At 41.5% G+C, this 11645-nt stretch overlaps 1 long non-coding RNA gene across 1 annotated transcript in view; it reads right to left on the bottom strand.

Annotated features, from left to right (window-relative positions):
• Window positions 1–2815: 2815 nt before the first annotated feature.
• Window positions 2816–11645, bottom strand: part of LOC117512527 — a 28322-nt gene continuing 19492 nt past the window's right edge. The window contains exons 3-4 of the long non-coding RNA XR_004561320.1: window positions 7400–7410; window positions 2816–2827 (exon numbers count right to left, since the gene is read on the bottom strand). This is a non-coding gene — a long non-coding RNA (uncharacterized LOC117512527). The remainder of the gene's footprint in view (window positions 2828–7399; window positions 7411–11645) is intronic.

Here is an 11645-nt window from a genome sequence, read left to right on the forward strand (position 1 = left end):
ACACCAGTTGCTAGACAGAGTATGTGCTGTGCAAGCCCATCGAAACCCTCTCAAGGCAAGTGTCGGACAAATTCCAGGTGACACACACGAACATCTAACACCGCTCACATGGCACTTAGAAAATGTGTGGCCATTCGTACTATCATCACGAAAACAGTCTGCAGATAATCACTGTCGAGCAGGATGTGAAATTTGTCTAAGTTCCTCATGAGTGTGGCTTTGGAAACAGTCACAGTGACACGTTGGTGTTTGCGCTGAACTGACAGGAGGTGTGGCTGCCGACAGGAGCAGCTGTAGGGAGCTGTGGATCTGGACGTCACAGCTGGGGATGGTTGTCCTGCGGAGCGCTGTCCACAAGACACGTGTGTCGGGTGGGCCATGCACGCGGGGCTGGCTGCACACGCTAACAGCAGATGTGGACATAAGAGTGCCCTGCTTCATCATTCATGTCATTTCTTGACTGTATGTCTGTGGCCATGGGTCATCTACAGAGGAACAACGGATCATACTTGTATTGTCCACTTGATAAGAGGGATTCAATACAATGCAGTGTTTTTATGTGGTGTGTGGTTTTATTTTTTAAAAATATGTCCATGTCCTTCCTGATATCAGGCAGTTTCCCGCACCTTTCACAGGACAGTGATGGTAGCTCAGTGGTAAATTTCTGACTGGCAATCAGAGCTTTTGGAAAGTGTGGGTTTGATTCCCGTGGGTGGCATGTAATTTTTTTTTTTTTAATTTTCACAGCAGCTGCATGATGTGGTTACACATCGCCCAGCTGCTGTGAAAAGCTGCTGTGGAAAGCTGCTATGTTCCCACATGCACAGAACCGTCACAGCATGTTTTTTTTTATTTTTTTATTTATTGTTCCACCACAGTGCCAGCTGTGTGGATACCAATCTATCACAGGTTAGTTCCTCAGACAAGGCTGGTGCACATTTACAGGTTGGTGGACTGAGACAACGCATGCAGTTGAAGTGGCCCTTCCAAAGACAGAGGAAATGTGATGAGGAATCAAACCCAGTTCAAAATATCAGGTGATGGGCTAGTGGTTAAGCGTTGGGCTTGAGACCAGAGGATCCTCGGTTCAAATCCCAGCATGACCGGAAAATCACTAAGGGCCCTTGGGCAAGGTCTTTAATTCCTTATTGCCCTGGTGTGTCAAATCAAGTCGGGGTAAATGTGAGACATTAATGTGTAAAGCGCTTTGACCGTCTGATGCAGATGGAAAAGCGCTATATAAATATATAAAAGTCCATTCACCATTTAACAAAATGGATGGAACTGCACACAAGTCAATGTTCACTGCAGGTCTCAAGTGCACAGTGCAGCTGCACAGTGCAGTGCAGGCAAGTCCATGTCAATAGCATTTTCATGTGCCCCTTTATTCATGTCTGCACTTTCTTGTGTGCGATGCAACCAAAAAGTACAAGATAAATCATTTGTAGGGCTTTGTGGATGAGAAAATAAATGGCTCATAACTTTTAATGTTCACACAAAAGTAAACCTTTAGGAGAACCACTGCACAGTCCCCAGAAAATAGGACCTAAACACCTGAACCGAGGTTAGCCTTAGCTTAGGTGGTTTGGACTCAAAGAGAAGAGCATGTTCAGGCTTCTTTCATCACACACAGAGCCACCTACATGCCACCACTTTATGCATTATAGAGGAGTAGCAGACAGCCAAAAAGGGCTCTATTTTTCGAGATACCCCTCCCGGAGTTATAACAAGATGTATTTGGTATCAAAATTTCCGGTAGAACCTTTACTTTTCAGATCTGAGGTTGAACTTTGAGAAAGTTTATTACAACATGGTCAATTAACCCCTTTTTTAGAATTGAGACCGTCATAGGCCCACAAAACATTTCGCCCTATTGATACAAAAATGTGTTAAACGCCCAACTAAACATGTTTCCACATCAGCAAGGGTCTGTAGACATCACTCTGACACATTCAGGGGTATCCAAGGTTCAGGGGGTGGTCTTCAGGCCCCCCAAAATAAGATTTTTAACCCCTTTTCTTCATTTTGGGGAGTTTGAGACCTAATTTAGCATGAGTAAAGGGTATTCCATAATCATATGAAGGCAGAGGGGTCCCTTGCAAGCAAAAATTGATTTGTGTGCCACAGATAACAAATTCAGCCAGTTTAACCCTTTCACATTGGAACTAAAGCACCATCCAGAATTTGATGTTTGAGCGCATGATGGTTTTTCATATGAAGATCTTTCCTAGATCCTTTCCTTTGTCCAAAAGGCTTGTAATGAATAACTGACTGATTGGTTGATTGATTGTAAAGATGTCCTCTGGGTGTAGGAGTGGGTGCCATTTTGGTGTCCAGGACTATGATTAGGGTCATCCAGCAATCATTAAGTGGTCGTGCCTCAGCCTCTAGGCCATTAGGCTTTTCAAGAATCTCTTAGGTTTGGAATCTTATCAAAAAGAGGAAAGTTCTCCATCACCATCTGCACTATCCTGCTCAATGTGGAGATTATTTGGGCAGTCACTGCATTTGCATGCATCAATGCCTGGAAGGCCAACCTGGAGGCAGGGGCATTTAGCCCCGTCAATGCTTCCAAGTTACCCGAGACCCGTCAGCGGTAATTTCCTTCACAGTCTCTGGGTTTGGGTAACCGCCAGCAATGACCAGTGTTTTATCAGGTGCGATCCACTGTGGTGCTTTCATCTCCAGGTACTGACTTAGGAAATAAACCAGTGCCGTCTTGTTCTGTGCAGACTTCAGGAACAGCTTGCAATTGGGAACCTTCCTGTTTCCTATGACCTTATGAGAAGCTCCGTTTGTATTGATTTCACCACGGTGCTGCCTCTCACTCCCTTTGATGTTCAAACTTGCTTCTACATCATAGCGGTCGAACACCAATGTTTCAACTTCATTATCTAAGACAGGATTTTTGAACACTCTGATCAGTCTTTTCGAAATAATCTGTCCAAGATCATCAAATGCTTGGAAATGTGCCTCATTAACACCCTGGACAAGACTCATTCCATCAATAATGAATGCAGTGGGTGTGTAGGCTGCTGTTTCCAGTGTGGTCTCCTTTTGAACACATTCTTCAAGTTTGGTAGCAAGATCCGACTTGGTGACCTTTCGCATAGAGCCATCATCATGGAACAATGCTGGGGGAACTGCCGTCAGCTCGTGAGAGAGGACTTCCTTCAGGTTGATTTCCCTATGTCTTGCGACACAAAGCAAGCGGCGAAACAACACCTCCGGATCAAGGACAAGCTCCTTGTCTTTGTCAAATGAAAGGGCTTTCTTCATGCTTTCAAATGTAGTTGCAACAGACTTGGGTATCATATCCCAGAAGTCTCCCTCCTTCCACAAGTCTTTCAGAGATGAAATTGTCAAGGAGCTCCTTGCACTTTTCAGGGACAGATGTAAGTGACTGCTTAACTGGTGTGGCGCAGTCTGTCCGCTGGATATGTTTACCAGCTCCCTTGGAACGCTATCCACGTCAAATGGATTCTCACAATCTTCAGTTATGAACTCAGTGATGGACTGGACATCACTTCTGTCCCTGGCAAGTCTTGCCTGGCCTAGATCATCATGCTTCCTACCCTGCAACTTTCCATTGCACAGCTGCTCGAAACTCTTGGAATATTGGGCCGTGGAGTGGCTTACAAGCCACTCCACGTTACAAGCCATGGGAGGAGTGCAGCCTTTCGTCTGGTGAACCCAATGATTCCGCCTGTAGTCTTTGTGTCTCTGTTAATGGATTGCTCCAAAGCTTGATCTATAGGGACACTGTTGAACTTTGTCTCACTTGATCGCCTCACGACAAATCCACCCTGCTCTAGAAATTTTAACATTTCTGGTTCTTTGGTTTCCAACTGTCGCATCTCTGAAACATACACTGGAGTGTACCGTGCATAGTTCTCTCTCCCTGCCAATATGAAGTACAGAACAGCCTCCATTGCTGCATCAAGGTGTAGCTGGAAGTCTGCTTCCTTGTCAGCCCTGATAAGGTGAAGGAGAACATTGCCAGCCTGCAGGAAACTGCACCAATACCTGAACGTTGCCGACTGCTCACTACCAGCTGACTGGAAATGGGACAAAGTCTCTGTTACTTGACTGAGCTTTTCCTGAAGTTGCTGGCACTTTTCATGGCTTGGCTCTTCCTGGAGACATATCACGAGGCTATTGAGCTCTTTGTCAATCCAAGGCAAATCCTTTTATATTTTGGGGGGCTTAAGACCACCCCCTGAATGTTGGATACCCCTGAATGTGTCAAAATGATGTCTACAGACCTTTTCTGATGTGGAAATGTTTAGATGGGCATTTAACACATTTTTATATCAATAAGGCAAAATATTTTGTGGGCCTATGATGGTCTCAATTCTTTGCGTGATTCGGCAAAAAAAAGGGTTAATTGACCACGTTGTAATAAACCTTCTCAAAGTACAACCTCAGATCTGAAAAGTAGAGGTTCTATTGGAAATTTTGATACCAAATACATCTTGTTATAACTCCGGGAGGGGTTTGGTGATTTTTCATCCCTGCTGCTACTCCTCTATAATGAGTTAGGCATGCCGCTGCTGTGAACATGACAACACCCAGACAATGGCCCAGACATGGGCTTCATATTGGCTGTTCCGGTGTCACAGTTTTTCCAGTCAGTGAAAAGGTTTTTAAAAATTGTATGTATATTTTTTCATGGCTGTGAGTGATTTCCCAGTCACAGAAAGTGAACGTTGCCAGTATGACGTCAAAATGACTGTCTACAGATCATCTTTCTGTTGATTTCTGCTGCGCGCTCACACAGTGTGTGTGAAAAAAAATCAGCACCAGGAAGGTCACAGAGGTGTAGCTGTTAAACAGTTTAATAAATGTGTAGTTGAAGAAAACTGTGTGAAAGGTTTTAGTCAAGATGTATATAAACGTATGACCACAGTAAAACTATGTGTGAAAGTCTAATGGGAGCCTTTAATTCAGATGGCTGTCTGTCCATTTAATTAATGCATGTCATATATATTTTTAGTTGGAAAAAATTATACACTTTAAATGCTGTCAATATTAAAAAAGATTCTTCACATTATCTCACTTTTAAAATGCCCTGTTTGAATGTCTGTGAGATTACGTAAGCTGTGCTTTTATACACAGAAAGAAAAGAAGTCCTGGGTTTGCATTCAGCCTTTCCCGGCAGTACGCTCCTTAGTATTCAAAGCCACAGTGTACTGTGCCTCTGCCGGGTAGGGCTGGGGGCTGTGGAACAAGGTCTGGCATGGTGCCAACCACCCGAACCAAATGTACTAATGCCACATCTGCCACGGTTTCATCATTTTGATGTGAAAAATCACACTAAGTATAATTTATTGTTTGTTTATATATTGTAAATACCTCATTTTAACATGGATTTACAATCATAACAGCAAAGGCAAAATAATCCAATATTTTCAGACATAATGTGGCTGATACTTTAAGCACTTCATACCAGAGTATAAAGTCAGACGGATTTGTGGAAAGTGAGCGTAAAAGAAGCTGCTAATGCTTTGTGATGAGTTTGGATCTCCTGAGTCACCCACTTAGCTGTCGTGCCACTTACTTCCATAAAGGCCCGACCAGGCTTCTCAGCTATGCACTGCATCCATGATGTCATCCATAAATGTGGTTCTGCGCTCATCAATTCTTAATGGTGGGACTGCGCCAAACTTCAGTCTGAGTCAGGAATGCTCCAAATGGGACCAAGACGGCCTAAAAATGTCTCTTCTGTTACAATTTTCCACTCTTTTTTTTTTATCTTTCCTCTTATATCTTCTATTAATTGTAACATGTACACAAATAAACTTTAAGATTTGTTGTGCACCACACGAAGTGAATAATCAGAAAATCCAAACTTCCCAAAGAAAAAATATATAATATGAAGTAAACCATTCAAAAACCTTCAGAAACAAACAAACAAAAAAACTTTATGAATGAAAACTTGCAAAAATTTTAAATCAACATTTCAGTTCCTGTGGTAAAACAATTGGATCAGTTTTCAACTGAGAAAGAATTATGTACTTAAAGAAAAGAACATTCTCACCAAGATAAGTCCATTTTTTTTACCTTAATCTTTTTGTTATTTATATCTTCATCCACCAAGAATCATTTTTAAAGATTAAATTCTGTCTCCAAGGAAATGAGTTCATAAATACACAAAATTATTTACTGAATGTAGGAAAGTTTTCTTGTATGAAGAGGTTATTCCTTTGTATTGACAGTGATTTATGCTGAAATTAAGAATTACTGCATGAATAAATCAATTTTTAGAATGTACCTGCTTTTTTTTAAGGCCAGAATTGTAAAGTCCTATTTAATCAGGGTTTCTCCCACTGGATATTTAAAAATTTGAACTGTTGAATATCCAATTATGATGTTTGAGAAGGAAAGAGCAATCTTCTCTTGTCTCACTCATGTGAACAAAGCGCAGGGCTGTAGTACAAGCACAGGCACAACGCATGTGAGTGCAGTTTAAATGCACCTCCAATACTGGGCTACTGAATAGGATTTAAAAACTTCATTCACCTCATTTATGCACCAAATGCAAGTACAGGCTAAACATTGTCTTGAGACTGTTTATTTATTATTGTTACCAGCAGGACACACAACTCCTACTGAACGTGAGTGATACACAATGGCAAAATTTACCATTTCTTTCACTCTCTTCTAGGACCTTCTGTGGTCCTTGATTAAAGAACTGCTGTATATCCATCTTTTAGTTCAGCAGTTTTTTCATTTCTCACTCTCTTCCACAGCTTGGTCCTCAGTGGCGGTCCTAGAGTGATTTACTCCCCGGGCGAAACCCCCTGCGTGCCCCCCCCCGCACACTAACATGGCCACCACCTCCGCCCCACCACCCATGAAAACACTAACTTCGTCCAGAACACCCACAATCCCACAAATTAACTCACAACAGCTATTTTCAAGAACAAATTTCCAGTTTTAATGACTACTGCAATAACAAACACAAAGAAATTGGCACAGTCTGTGTCATCATCCATGGACTTATCTGCAATGATCATCTCAAAGGTTTGCAGGAGGCATCATAGTTGTTTGCCACAGTGCTCACTATCCGTGATGTGAAATTCCATCGAGTAGGAGCATTTCTGGGCAACCTTGAGCAGCCTGCAGACTCAAGAAAAGACATCCTCTTTGTGGATTTTGAGAAAAATGTGGCAAACCCAGAGAGTGATGCAAAAAATATTCTGCACTCAGATAAGCATTTAGCCCCCTGAGACAGAACCAGATTCAGTCTGTGTGCATAGCAATGCACAAACATTGCACTGGGGGCTATTACTTTAACTTTGGCCTGCAAACAATTGAGAGCTGAAGCCATGACAGCAGCCATGGCTTCTTCGTAAGGAAGACTATCAAATGGCTTCGCCAAAATCCGGTCCACAACATTCAAATTGTCTGCCATTATGTGCAGCTTGCTACCTAGCTAGGTCGCTAGCTTGGTCTGGCGTGAGGCTAGTGTGAAGTTTGTCCACCTGTGAGTGCTTTGTGACGGTGGAGGAGCTCAGCAGCACCCGCTGCTCAGTCGGGACAGAAACTGCGATAGAAGTCAGAAAGAGAGATAGAAGTCAGTCTCCAAACACAAGCAGCTACAAAAAAACCCCACCAGAAATAGAAGCTCGATTTGTCGCTAGTCATTTTTAATAAAGAAAATGCCGCTAAGAGGATTAGGAAAGTCTCCGGTTAAACTCAGAACAGAATGAAAATTAAAAAAATGCTCCCACGAATGTTTACACCAAAAGATCGCTGATTCGCTCATTTCGCTGTCAATCAAAAAGGGATTCAGTCTCAGACAGATCATCCAATCATCATGCAGAAGCTGAGCGTCCGGGCCAGCCGAGGCCAGCCCACTGCCCCATAGACCCCAGACACGCTGAGCGTCCAATGGGCGGGACAAAGCCCAGCATTTATCCAATGACTCGTCTCGTTTCGCTGCATGCTTTGTGTCGCTATTGAACTTCGTGGACCGTTTAAAGCACTGTGAAGCTGCGGGAATGAGTGAGGGGAAAGCCGCGTCGTTACCAGTGATAAGAAGCTGATTCTGAAAAAAAGTTGAGCGCATTGTAACCACAAACCTCCCCCGTCAGGACAACCCCCCCCACCCTGTTTTTTTATTTTTTTTTTTTTTTGGACACGGTTTTTTTTTTGTTTCCCCCGCACGGTTGTGCCGCCCCCCCCCCCCCCCCCCCCCGCAATGCTGCCCTAGGCGGCTGCCCAGTCGGCCCGCCCCCAGGACCGCCCCTGTTGGTCCTGCAGTCAACACTACATGTTTCTGTTTTACCCAGACCATTTCTTGAGCCAATCGAATCATTCATTTTAGTAAAAATCAGATAAAGCACAGTGTGTTTATCAATATTATGATCACTAAATCACTTATATTGGAAATTTGTACAACTTGTAATCGTGCTAGCCTGCAATATTTTATGTTATTTTATTTTTTGTGGTTGGCGGGTGACTGACAGGCTCATCCGTCCAGGGTGGGCCCAACTGACTCCAAAGGCGAGGAAGGCACCCTAAGGCCTGCCCATGATGCTGGGTATGCTAAAAGTTGACCTCTGACCTCGGCCTGTGTCTGAGCACTGTTCATTTTACATCCAGCTGCAGAAACTGTGCTCTTTGTACTTACTGCCGTGTTCACTGATTTCCAACACATGGATGTGAAGAAAAACCACTTACATTTCTCCACCTGAGTCATCACATTGCTTTAAAAAATCATCAGCCCTCACAAACATGAGGTTTTTGATGACTTCACAGTGAATAGGTCATGCAGAGTTCTATCAGTGAGCTTCTGTTCTGGCATCAGCTACGTAGAACTTTAAATCAGCATTTTTAGGATTTCACTTGTGATCATTTGTTCGATAAATAACCTATTGTTGTTTTCTGAATATACTCCCATTGTGAGTTCACTGTTCCAATAACTCTAAGTGTATATTTAGATTTAATATTATGAAACCATAAATACTAATGTGGATGATTTTGATCATTGCATTTTCTATTAATGTTTTATTCAAACTATTTTGATCAATTTACTTATGTTCATATTGTGACTCATTTATCAGCTTTGTGACACGCAGTGTTCTGTTACACTTGTCTACAACCCCTGGCAAAAATTATGGAATCACCGGCCTCGGAGGATGTTCATTCAGTTGTTTAATTTTGTAGAAAAAAAGCAGATCACAGACATGACACAAAACAAAAGTCATTTCAAATAGCAACTTCCTGGCTTTAAGAAACACTATAAGAAATCGGGGAAAAAATTGTGGCAGTCAGTAACGGTTACTTTTTTAGACCAAGCAGAGGGAAAAAAATATGGACTCACTCAATTCTGAGGAATAAATTATGGAATCACCCTGTAAATTTTCATCCCCAAAACTAACACCTGCATCAAATTAGATCTGCTCGTTAGTCTGCATCTAAAAAGGAGTGATCACAACACGAGAGATGTCAACTGAAACAAAGGAGAGGATTATCAAACGCTTAAAAGAGGGTAAATCATCACGCAGTGTTGCAAAAGATGCTGGTTGTTCACAGTCAGCTGTGCCTAAACTCTGGACCAAATACAAACAACATGGGAAGGTTGTTAAAGGCAAACATACTGGCAGACCAAGGAAGACATCAAAGCATCAATACAGAAAACTTAAAGCAATATGTCTCAAAAATCGAAAATACACAACAAAACAAATGAGGAACGAATGGGAGGAAACTGAAGTCAACGTCTGTGACCGAACTGTAAGAAACCTCCTAAAGGAAATGGGATTTACATACAGAAAAGCCAGACAAAAGCCATCATTAACACCTAAACAGAAAAAAACAAGGTTACAATGGGCTAAGGAAAAGCAATCGTGGACTGTGGATGACTGAATGAAAGTCATATTCAGTGATGAATCTTGAATCTGCATTGGGCAAGGTGATGATGCTGGAACTTTTGTTTGGTGCCGTTCCAATGAGATTTATAAAGATGACTGCCTGAAGAGAACATATAAATTTCCACAGTCATTGATGATATGGGGCTGCATGTCAGGTAAAGGCACTGGGGAGATGGCTGTCATTATATCATCAATAAATGCACAAGTTTACGTTGATATTTTGGACACTTTTCTTATCCCATCAATTGAAAGGATGTTTGGGGATGATGAAATCATTTTTCAAGATGATAATGCATGTTGCCATAGAGCAAAAACTGTGAAAACATTCCTTGCAAAAAGACACATAGGGTCAATGTCATGGCCAAAATTAAACAACTGAATGAACATCCTCCGAGGCTGGTGATTCCATAATTTTTGCCAGGGGTTGTATAATTTTTTGTTTCCATAATATCAACAGCAACAACATTAACAACAACAATAACCACAAAGTACTACTGCTAAGAAGTAAGCTAGTAAGGCATCTCAATGTACAAGTATTTTTATTATTATCACTGGCGGAGGTTAGGTTTTTGCCCGTTTCTTTGTCTGTTTGCTTGTTTGTTAACAGCCTGGAGCCCATTTTTCAAATATTGTTATGAGACTTTTACTGAAAATTCACATCCTGATAGGCAAGAACTGAATAAGTTTTCAATGTCAAAGGGCAAAGTCAGGAAAAACTCAGAAAAGTGGAAAAATCCCTATGTTTAACTTTGAATTAATTTTCAAAAATTCATAACTCTGTCAAAAAAAGATTTCATTTCTTTCATATTTGACAGCATTATGTAGGATGGTACCCTTTATTGACTAACAAAGTTTGATCCAGATCAGATCCAAATTACAGATTTTGTGGCCATTTAAATTTGACATTGAAAACCCCATTTAATGTATATTTTTACATTATATGTTAATCAAACATGCCCCAGTCGCTTTGATATTTGAAAGTGAGGTGTAGAATGGCACTCATTATCACCTGACAAAGTTTGATCCAGATCTGATCCGGTGTCGACGACTGAACGGTCTCCCCCCAAAAAATCAGTCTGCTCTGACGTCACTGCACATGCGTCACCATTCTGAGCATCACCAGCAATTCACTGATTGTCACCTTGTTTCTGCTTATATCTGACTTTAGAATGATTTAAGAGGTTTTACTTTGTCATCTGATGGTTAATAATCACATTATTCCCTTTGATCGCTTTGGGTGTAGAGAGTCCATCTCAGAAGTGCTGCTGTGGTCCCAAATGATGCATGCGCAGTGAAGGCAGGACGGACCAATTGTCAGGGAAGGACCATTTGGTTGACGACACCGGATTGTGGATTTTGTGGACATTTGAATTTAATATTGAAAAGCCCAATTTGGTGTACATTTTGCATTATGTCTCAATCAGAAGTGCCTTAGTCACTCTCATGTGTGACCATGCGGTGCAAATGGGCACTATCAATGAACAGACTAAGGTTGATGTGCATCTGATCTGTATTGTATTGGGGATTTAGCAGATAATTGCTTTTAACATTGAAAAGCCTTTTTGATCTATATTTTGTAGTATATTTTAGCTTATGAAAAGCCACTTCTAACAGGACTTTGACTTTGCAATTTTTTTTTCCAAGGTAAAAATTTGTGGAAAGTGTCGGTGGAGATTTGCGCTCTACAAGCACGATGCGCCAGTTATTACTATTACTACTACTACTACTACCAATAATAATAATAATAATAATAATATGAATAAAGCA

This window comes from Thalassophryne amazonica, chromosome 1 (genome assembly GCF_902500255.1).
Source record: "Thalassophryne amazonica chromosome 1, fThaAma1.1, whole genome shotgun sequence".
Classification (NCBI taxonomy): domain Eukaryota; kingdom Metazoa; phylum Chordata; class Actinopteri; order Batrachoidiformes; family Batrachoididae; genus Thalassophryne; species Thalassophryne amazonica.